We start from the raw sequence: 11,632 nt of genomic DNA on the forward strand, positions 1-11,632 counted from the left end.
TTATATTAATGGATGAGAATAAAATTTGAACATTTAAGGGGAGGAAAAAAGTCTCCACGCAAGCTAATTTTATGCCAACCCCACAGCCAATCTAACTGAATTTTTAAGTACGCCTTTGAGTTTTTCTTCTTCCATTTCTAATATATTTTACTAAATACAGAAATAATTTTTTTCACTATATACTTAAAAACTCATTAATAGACAACATTATGGCTCACAGATGGACTAAGGAGAAACTTCTCCTGGGGTTTTGTTCTTCATCTTACTTGCTTAGTCTGAAAGAAAGGAAATAGGTGGGCCTTAATTAAAATCTGGGGTTTCTTAGAGCAGGCAAATTCTAGGAAAATCTTCTGGAAGTTATCACCAATATTCAGTACAATAAATACATTTTAAGAGCTCAAAGTTATCTTCCTCTAATGAGCCTATAATGAAATTATTTTAGGACTAGTTGCCTGAGGGATTTGAGCTTTGTTATTAGAACATAAGAAATGTTAAATTCTGAGAAAGGGCCACTTGACTCAGCATGGCTGATACTTTCAAATTCCCTGATTCCAGCTCCCTATAGTTTCTCAATTTACAAATTCATCAGTTTAAAGAAATAAAGTGATGCTCCTAGCTTCTGTAGAGTTTTGGAAACTGCTTATTTGTGACATTTTTCTTCTAGGTAAGAACATTTTGACAACAACATCTTTCTTCCCCTACTATACTGGTGGTATAAGGTCAGGTTGGCCTCTATACAGAGAGCATAAAGAACTTAAATGGAACAATATTATTATACTTCACAATTTACAGAAATACATTTGGCCTCTGTGAAGTGTCATTTTCCTCTAAATGAATAAGTGGCTTCTTTATTTAGCCATTTGGAGAAACAGAAATAGCTGGGATTTTTTTTTTTAACCTCTTTGTGTTGGCAGACACTCCACTAGGCTGCCCCTAAAGCAAAAGAATAGAAGTGATGTGATGACTTTAAAATTTTATTCTAAAACAATTTCCAAAATGGAGACACGGAAAAATCACTGGGTCAGTCTTGAATTTGTATGCTCCATAAGATGTGGACCACTGATCCCACCGAGGAAAGGATTTAGTTTGTGAGAAGACAGAACCTGCAATCATGTGATCTCCATGTATGAATGTGTTATGGTCCTTCTTACAGTAAATCCATCCAACTTGTGATATCCTAACCCAATCCTATGGCTGCAGTTTCTTTTCGTGGAAAGATGATACCTGTTCTAGGTAGCCACACTTCTGAGCTCTTTTTACCTCAGAACCAGAGCTAGGAAAGCTTCAACCAGAAATCCCACTTCTTAAGGTCAACATTAATGGAACCACGGACTTTTTAAAATTTCATTTGCATTTGTCAGATTTCTTCTCAATCTTTCTCACATATGTTACTCATCTTCACCTCACCAAGTACTGGACCTCCCTTAATTCCCCCATTTTTTCCCTCAATGGTAATTTCTTTCTCAGCTTTGTGGTCTTCTGCTTATCAAGCTGGCTTTAACTGTCTCTTCTCTTCATCTCTATGCACAGAATCTTGTTGATTCTTTCTCAGTGGTGTCACCTGGGCTTCTTTCCTTTATGTCTCATAAGCATTGCCCAACTTAGCCAACCTTTACTGCCTCTCTTTAAATGACTAGGAAATCGTAAGTACTGGTGTTAAATTTCCCTGCTTTTAATCCTTCTATCCCATTCTAGTTTAGTCTTAGTACATCTTATAATCATCACCTTCTTCAAATGGTGTTTTCCTAGGCCAGGGATTTAGCTCAATGGCACCATGCCTACCTCGCAAGCACAAGGTCCTGTGTTTGATCCCAATACCACACACACACACACACACACAAAAAAAAAAAGTATATGGCATTTTCCTTTTTTCTCTTCTGTTCTCATCTTTACCAGATGTCTTCAGTGTAGCTTAAGAATCTCACTAAAATAATACCAATGACCAGCTGAGTATCTGCTATAATCATACTAGGTACTACACAAACAAAACTGTTTATAAAGCATTATATTTAATTTACATTAACATTGTATTTAATCATTGCTAACAGTTGTCTTATTTCCACTTTACAATAGAGAAAACTGAGACTTAGAATGACTATTATGGCTTATATCTAGATGTCACACCAAAGTCTCACATGCTCCTAAGTGGGACCTTGGGGAGGTGACGAGATCACGGGTGTGTGTATGGATTAGTCCACTGTTCGGTTTAGCATAGTTCTGTGTGGATGGTGGAATTACTGAAAAGGGAAGGCCCACCTTTGGTGTGGGTGGCATCAACCAATAGCTTGCAGACTAGATGGAATAAAAAGGGGTAGAAGAAGGAAATCTCTTTGCTCCTGCCTGACCTGCTACGGACTGTTTCTCCTCTGCAGTGCCCCTCTGCTGTTCCACCCTGCTTTGAAGCCAGCTGACGGTGGACTGAAACTGCCATAAACTGAGCTAAAATAAACCTTTCCTCCTTTAACTTGTGGATGTCAGGTAGGGTCCTAGCAACAAGAAAGTAACTAAGACAGTAAGCAACTTTTCCAGTAATGATAACAGCTAAAGTCAAATTCACATCACTTTAACTTCTAAACCTCTTCTTGATGATGAAGGCTCTTGATTGCCTAATGGATTTATCTAAACTCTTCTGGCCTCCAATTTTAATATACACCTGGCCCACCTGTTCTACCATATCACCACAAACCTTGTGATCCAAAAGATAGTTATTTTGGGGCTCAGGTCCTAGCTCCATGGTTCACCAGCTTAGTAAGCCCCCAAAATAGCATTACTCTTTAAATGTCAGCTTTCTTATAAATCCTGATAATAACACCTAACTCATAGAAATGTTGTGAGACAGTGCTCTCTTCACACTGATTTCTACCTGTTTCTTCTGTCAGTATGTTCCTTCCCTTTTCAATTACAAAAATAAATGTAAGAGTCAACACTTTCAATTAATTTTACTGATTAATTTCTTCTCACCATATTTTTGTAGAAAAAAATTCTAATTTTATTACATACTCTCACAAACACATTGACAACATGCCACACTATCTTCCTCTTGGTTACACATTACATTATCTTCTATTATCCTTTTTTTTCTTGTATAGTCTTTTTCTCTTTCCAAAATTACCATAAATTTCCAAAGGACACAAATATTATTTTCTGTAAGTCTCACAATAAGAACTTAGTACTATGCTGAGCATAAAATGTTTTGTCCTGAAGTTGAAAACCTCAGATTTATATTTCATAAATTATTATTGATTAACCATAATATCAGTTACTTTTTACTTCCTCCTCTTCTTGCTATAGTCAAATTCCTCTAGTAAATTCTAATCTTCTCAATCCAAAGTTCTAATATATGAGCCCCCCTGTCTGAACCCCTCGTAATTTGCTCACTCATTCATGATGAGCAAAGGAGACTGAAGGAAAGCCAGTGTGACTAAGACAGGAGAAGGTGAGAGGACACAGAGGAAAATGAAGTCCAAGACAATGGCAGAGCCAGCACGGTCACAGTCCTGTTGAGAGAGCACCATAGCTGAGCACACGTCTTCTGGACCTAGACCTCTGTGGTCTGTATCTTGGCTCAACTGTGAGCACATTGCACTTCCCCTTTGCCTCATATTCCTTAATCTACAATGGGAAAATAAGAAGTTTGGTGTTATTCATCTGTTACCCAGGAAACAGATTCTGAGGTAGAAATTTGTGTAGGGGGTGCTCTTAGAACACCAGAAGCCAGTGAGAGAAGAAAGATGGAGGAGAGGGAGACTTTTAAGTGAAGAACAGTTGCAACAGAGGTCTCAACTAATCCCACAGGGCTCTGAAGAAATATGGACCAGTCATTGGATACAGACTGTCCCTAAAAAGGGACACATCCTTGCCCAGGCAGCTCCTTCCTGCCAAATGCGATGTCTAAGGGATTTGGCAGTGAGCTGTCAGTAGATAATGCCTCAGAAGACAAGACAGTGGATGCCCTGATCCTGTCAGGGAATATGTGTGACCCAACATACCATCCATTCCAGCTAGTTTAAGGACACAGTAAATCAATACATATAAATAACTTAGAATGTAACTAGCACATTTTAGCTCAAGATTCACGTTATCATAACAGTCTCATTCCCTAGGAAATCTCTTTACCTGAGGGGCTTCCTGGCTAAAATACGAAAAGAAGCTATTTCTTTTTATTTTGATGTCCATTGCAGTTAAACTCTGTAAATATTTATGCATTCATTTGATTATTTATGTGTTTGCTTTTCTTCCTATTACATAATTCCTTGGCTTGTTGTACTTTCAAATGTTTATTTCCATGCTGCCTATCATAGCTTAAAGCAAACAGAGAATAGTGTCTTCCTGACTAAACATGATTATCCTTCAACACGTGCCAGAGCAACTTATGGTTTTCTTAAAGACTAAATTAATTTAGAGAGTCTTGAAGAGCGAGGTGATTTTTTTATTTAACTTCTTAAAATTAATTTTTATTTATTATTGCATTTTGATATTTATAAAATAAGACCAAATTTAGCAGCACACTGAAGGGCCACCAGGACCAGAATTCTTTAAAATCCTTGAATGGAATATCTTTTCAATTGCACTTTGGAGCTTCTCCTCCTACTCAGCAATATTCTGAGACAATGACTTCCTCATCCTGAGCCCTAGGTATGCAGCAGCCAATGCTTGGGGACCCTGTGGCTCTTATTACAAGAGACCTAATTTATGTATGTAGCTAACCAACATATATTCCTGTTGGTCAAAGGATGCAAAATTTCAAATTAAAAGGAGTAAATTCAAGAAATGTAACATGGTGGCTATAATTAATTACAATGTATTATACCCTTAATATATGCTAGGAGGGGAGAGTTTCAGTGTACTCACCACAAAAAATAAGTATGTGAGGTAATCAGTAAAATTAATTAATTTCATTTAGCCATTCCACGATTTATACATATTTCAAAACATGTTTTACATGATAAATATATAATTTTGGTCAATTAAAAATAAAACTAGAAAAATTATAGTCTGCATCTTTTACCATATATACTACTATGCCATAAAAAAGTGCAAATTTCTTTAATAGCATTATTGGAAAAAATACAGTTTCCTGTCATGAATTATCTTAAGCAATGTTTACTATAGAAATACTATTATAGAACCTTCGGTAAGAAAATTATTCCCATAAACTCTAAACCTCTGCATGCCTTCTCATCCCTAACACTGTCTTTTTCATCCTGAAGGCCTCAGAAACACTAATCATCCCTTAAGACTATAGACAAATATCTTATTCATCTGTGTATTCCTACAAATTTTATATAACAGAAAAAGCAAAAAACACACATAATTTCACAACTATTTATTGCAACCCTAGTTTGTACCAGATACTATTCTAGAAATATAATACTGAACCAAATGTATAAATTGTACGTGTGTTGCTTACAGCCTAGTGGAAATGACAACCCATTAAAGAAAATTCTATACTTTTGATAAGTGACATGAAAGAGCAATAAAAGGTGTGCTGAGTGATCACATTGAAGGAAGTTGTTTCAAGTTGGGTGGGCAGGAGGAGAGAGGCAGACAGTAGGATGGGAAGCACTACTCCAGCTGAGAGTCAAAGGATGAGTAGGAATTCACCCACAGGCCTGATGGGCGAATTCTAGGCAGAGATAATACGATGTGTAGGTAATGTGCACATGGAGACGCCCATGTGCAATTTACAAGAATGCAATTCAGAGATCAACTTGATTGCAAGCTTAACATTCAGGCTTTTTAAAGTTGCTTACTTCAAAAACAGTGACAAGAAAACAATTTGGGGAATTTTGGTGGGTTTTGTTTTGCTTTGTTTTTAGGTTGGGCAACAAAATACTTATTCAACTAAGGATCAATCATCATAGCAGGTGTTAAAAACACAGGGTGAGCAAGTCAGCGTTCATCTTCCAGAAATGTCTTGTGGGAGACTGGCAGGCACACAAGGAAGGGCAGCACTGTGGAGGAGCTCCTACCGAGAGAAGACAACCCCAGAAGGGGCCCTTAACTTCAAAGAAGGCCTCCTGCTGGACCTAGCATCTAATTGTAGGCGTGCTCTAGGGTCAGTACCACAATAGCAGCTAGCAAAATGCTACACAACAGCTGATGGGAGAGGACTAGTTTACCTGCAAACACTGTGACCCAGAAGAGGGACTTTGAAGTAAGAGGAATACATTTGAAGGTGACAGAGAACAAGAGATCATTGAATCCTTAGAATCTTTATTTTAGAAAAGATAAATAAATTCACATACACTTAAAATTAAACTAACATATGAAAACCCAAAAGCAAAACCAAGTGAGTTGGTATTATTTGCTTAATGTTTTAAAATTCTTTTTTCCAACTAGGTGAAAGTGTGTTTCCTTTCCATTTATCCCATGTCTCTATTTCAATCAAACTGCTTAAATTTAGCAGAACCTGTCTGTCAAATCACAAGAGGGGACCAGTTTTACATATGGACTTTATCATGGATACCCCATACATTTTTAAAATAATACTAACACTAATAATGGAAGCCACATTATCTTAGCATTTCCTGAGTGTTATGGCTTTGATAATGAGCTCTTTCTGGTATTCTAAGAGAGGACATTCATTTTGGAGTTTTGTTTGTTATCTCTTCAAACATGCCCCTCCGTGCTAGCTCTCCTTTAATTAGTGACACTGTTGAATGGCAAAAGCTTCTCTTCCTTAGGGAACTAGAACATTGTAATACAGCACTTCCGCAGGTTCCAGCAAAAGACAGTTGCCTGATTCACCCAGCTTTCTTAGGCCCTAAGTGCTTGAGTTTACATTCTGATTCCCTTGCATGTATGAGTATGACAGGAATTCTACCCAGAGAAGCACTTAGGGAGTGGGGCAGCAAGAAGCTGGAAGCAGAAGAAGCAGTGAATAAATAGGAGGAAGTGAGTGGACAGGAAGAAACAAAAGACAGAAGAGTTTAGCACAGCAAAACAGGAGAAGAGAGTGCCAAGGAACTTGAACACACTCTCTTTCAAGTAGGTTACCAGGGTTTTTTAAAATCTTAGCCATTATCTCATTACCATTTGGGCACGTTTCATAATGATCAGGTATTCCCAGGAAGCCACATGCCTCGCATTTTTTAGTAACTCAATTCATTTCTGACCATAGCAAATAGTATCCAGTGGGCTTGTGCTGAAAGCCTAGCCTTCCCTTGAAGAACTCCATCCACTTTCCCACTGATCAATCAGCATATAAGGTAAGAAAAAGGATAGAAATTGCTTTGATCTGCTCTTTGCATTTGGGGAAAGTGCCAGGCAAATTTATTGTAATGTCTGAAATTAGAGTCAATCAATGGCAATGCCAAGCCCAAATGCTGGGCTCTACCCTTAGATTCAATCTGCCTCCCTCCGCGCATCACAATGGATTATTCAGTAGTCATCCTTTAGCCCTGAAACAACAAAAAGAGGGTGGCAGGCATAATTATTTCTCCCTTAAAAATGTACCTTTTGAGAAAGGATTGTATTTACCCTAAACATAATAGAATGAAATAAAACCTTGCTTGTGAGCTGGGGCGTGGTAGCGCATGCCTGTAACCCCAACACCTTAGGAAGCTGAGGCAATAGCATCACAAATTCAAGGCCAGCTTGGGCAACATAGCAAGACCCTGTCTCAAAAAATAAGAGTAAAAGGGGCCTGGGGATGTAGCCCAGTGCAAAGTCCCTGGGTTCAATTCCCAGTACCACAAACAAAAAACTTGCCTGTTAGTTTTGGGGCCTTTAATTGCAAGTGTGATGTGCTTTTATTGGCAACATCTCTTTAGGCTTCCTTCAGTTGCTAGTGAGACCTGAGCCAGATTTGTGCATTGTATGTATAGTAGGGAAGGCACTTAGAGACTGGGGCAGCTAATATTTATTTGAAAAACAATTTTTATTTAAATTCATGCTTCATTTCATGCTTTCAGTAGATACCTTTCTAAAAAAGCAGGGGGTTGTGATGCCAAAATAGCTTGACATGCCACAGATTCCTAGTGCTGTGTTTGCCTCTGGTAAAGGAACTCAACTTTTCTATTTTGAACATGGTCGCTAGTCTCTGAGATGTTCCTGGGGATTCTGAACAATATATGAGCTCCTGCTACTCTTCACAACAGCGGGGCAGTGGCTTTCAAATGGAGTCATTCAGTTAAACTCGAGCATAACAATGGGAAGTGGAAGTTCCACTCTCCAGCTGGTGTTAAATTGTGCAAGGTATTATGAAACCCTTTTCCCAAGGCTGGCATCCTCCTTTCTGTCCAATGAATCCTTCTAGAGAATCCACATACTTCAGGGTTCAACAACTGCAGAGTGAGCACTGACAATCACCTGATACTCTCTACAGGGGATATGTTCATGTACAGTGTGGCTCAAGGCTTTCTGCAACTCCCTTAAGACAATCTCCATTAGGTCTCGCTTCCCCACAATAATCAAGTTTGAAATAATGTTTGCCACCATCTTGCAACACAGTGTGAGAGTGCTTGATTTTGTAGAAGTATTGAATGTAAAGGGCCAAATGGGAACCTGGAAATCAAAACTCAATGTGTTACAAATCCAAGAGCTAAAGTGACTTGTCCGATGTTGTCAACAAATGGTGACCCAACCAGAACTTTACCCCTGGTATCCTGGGCACCAACCTGATTCTGTCCTATTTCCAGCCTGTGTCCTATTTCCTAAACTGTGAGATCCATGAGTGCAGGGACCTTGCCTAATTCACTGGTCACTGAATATGCAGCTTCTAGCATAGTGTCTAACACGGTACAGAGAGAAGGAAACTATGAAGAAATATTTAATGGCCTAATTCTGAATCTGATTCGGGTTTATCTTAAATATTTGGCTTATATACTCGGTGATGGGATCATAGTGGAGAAAAGAAAAACCTAGCAAAGACGTGGGGAGCATTTGGGGTTTATAGAAAATGGCCGAGGTTGTTTAGAAACATAAGGAATATGAGACAAAGCAACAAGCTCACTCATTTTCCCTGCTAGAGTGTCAGCCATAGCTACTCCACAGGGCTGAATTCTAATCCACACCCTCCCTCCTTCCAGGAGACTCTGTTCACCTTGAAGCATTAGTTCTGAAAGCCACTTATCTAGCGATAGCTTTGAATTTAGTCTCCTGGAAGGTGTCCTGGAGCCCAATTTATACCAAATTCCACTGCAGGGTGTGAGGAGAAGTAATTCAGGAGGATGCTCATGAGGATCTCAAGTTCCTCCAGTATCACTGCACTGCCAACCCTGTCCCTAGCACTAAACTGATAGTCTCTTCCTTCTCCGTCCTTATTCCATGTACATACAGTGAAAAGAATCTCTTCTGTCCCACAATGATCCCCACTCAGACAGTCCAGCCATTTGAATAGAAATGTATCTCAACTATCTTTTTCTGATTCCGAATCTCTCTGGCTTTCATTCCACAACATACCAACTGCATAGTTTAAAGGCACGTCAATGGGGAAATTTCCAAATCCTAAATGAACACAATGGATCCTTATTATTAGGGAACCACACATTTGTGCCTTCCCTACTCCCCAAAGTTTATTTGTAATCCCCTAAATTAAAATTTGTGATGCTTCGTAGTCATTCACAGATGTGTTCAGAGAGGCAAAAATTTTGAGTTGCTGGACAGTAGTAAATGTTCCCAGGAAGTAGAACAAGGCAATGCTCTTTAGGAGATGTAAATAGTCTTTACTATTTCCACATCCAGTATTTCTAAATTTACATACTTGATAATGTTACCTGTAATCCCAAAAATTAATAGTCGGTTTCAGCTATTTGTGGACATGTGCAGAGCTACAAAAAATACGAGTCTTCTGCTCAGTTCACATTCTAGCAGACATTAAAGAAGATCACATTCTATCTTCTTGTTTCAGCTCCCATACAATAAATAAGTACCTTTTATGCCTCCTGTTTGGTACCATGGTTCTCACTTTTTTGTGCACTTTGTTGGAGATTTTACTTTATGAAATTTTTTTTGGGGGGGTTGTTTTGTTTTGTTTTTGGTTTTGGTACCAGGGATTGAACTCTGGACCTTGCACCTGCAAGACAGGTGGCGGAATCACTGAGCTAAATTCCTGGCCCTCACTCTCTGAAATTTTAAAATGCTTGAAGTTTAGTCCTGACGTTCGTCTAGTGTTCCAAAGTATATGAGGACGCGATGTGCCTTACATGGAAAATGCAAGTTTTATTCAGACATAAACTATATGGTGCTATTGAGAGCAATTTCAACGTTAATGAATCAACAATATATATTGAATAGGGTATCTTTAAACAGAAGCATCCATAAAACGAGGTTTGGACCAATAGGTTGATAATAATGCTGTGACTAGAGACTCAAAGGAAGTTAATCCTGTACTTCTGTTAGGAACAATAATGTAATATACTCTAATTCAGAACTTGAGGCAACTTTATAGAAATAACTGCCACAAATAATGAGAATCAACTACAATTATTTGTTTATGCCAGTATCCCTCTGTATCCATAAGTTCATGTAATGGCACAGAAACCCGGGAAGTATCTTAGTTTGTTCCACTCCCACACTCAATTTATCTTCAGCCTAAATAAACACATCCTTCCCTTTTCCTCCTTACCACCTTCAATCAGGCCCTTGTCATGTAGCACCAAACACAAAGGCCACAAGCTCCTAACATTTTCCCTGTTTCCCTCTTTCCCCTTGCAGTTCATTCTCTTGTCCTTTTGAACAGCTTGTGACTCCACCTGCTTAAATCTTGCCTGTGTGATCCCACCAGGCCCAATTTCACACCTCAAATCCAAATTCCCAAGGGAGACCTTGAAGTTCTACTGGTAGCTGTTGAAGCTCTCTGCATTTGTCAAACTTCCCACCTCTACTCTTTTGCATCTGTTAATCCCCCTGCCTAGGATGCCTTTTCTTTCCTTTTTAAGTTGGTGACCACCTACTCATCTTTGGAAACAACTCAGCCAGCACCTCCACGATGAAACAATCCCTGACCCACATACAGGAGCTCCTTGCTCAGTGATGACTCTGCTACTGGTACACAATTTTCTAATTGTTTTGATCATATTCAATAGTAACTACTTATATTTTCCTATTCCTTTACCCTATTGGCCTGAGCTGCTTGAACATAAAAGCAATCTTTTGTTCTCACAAGTTTTCTATACTGGTCAGAATCAAATAAACAATGCTGAAAACGTGAATATAAGTGAATGAATGAATGACTTTATTCCCACAGACACAACTTCGATTTATTATCTTGTCTGAGCGAATCTCATCTTTGGCCATCGCTCTCTGCCTACTTAAAGTCTTTATAACTTAGTAACCACCTACCCAGAGAAAAAGGAGGAAGTTTCTGAACTAAAGTGTACTACCAGGTATTGACTATTTTAAAGCTTATTATTAAAACCAGAAAAAGATCTGACCTCTTGCCTAACCTTTGCCTTGCTATGAAAACTTCCTTTTTTCCAGTACTTATAATTTATCCTTCTTTTGAGGTCTACATATTTCCTTCTCTTAAGAGCGTGCCCAAAGCCGGGAATGGTAGTGCACGCCTGTAATCCCAGCACTTGGGAGGCTGAGGCAGGAGGATCGCTGGGAGTTCGAGACCAGCCTGGGCTACACAGTGAGTTCCAGGTTAGCCTCAACTACATAGTGAGACCCTGTCTCAAAAAACCAA

General features: G+C 38.8%; 1 long non-coding RNA gene across 1 annotated transcript in view; it reads right to left on the reverse strand.

The window, feature by feature from the left end:
- Positions 1-243: 243 nt before the first annotated feature.
- Positions 244-11,632, reverse strand: part of LOC104863914 — an 82,273-nt gene continuing 70,884 nt past the window's right edge. Inside the window, exon 3 of the long non-coding RNA XR_780723.1 lies at positions 244-275. This is a non-coding gene — a long non-coding RNA (uncharacterized LOC104863914). The remainder of the gene's footprint in view (positions 276-11,632) is intronic.

The sequence above is a fragment of the Fukomys damarensis genome, unplaced genomic scaffold (genome assembly GCF_012274545.1).
Source record: "Fukomys damarensis isolate Sample0158 unplaced genomic scaffold, DMR_v1.0_HiC HiC_scaffold_14, whole genome shotgun sequence".
In the NCBI taxonomy this organism is placed as follows: Eukaryota; Metazoa; Chordata; class Mammalia; order Rodentia; family Bathyergidae; genus Fukomys; species Fukomys damarensis.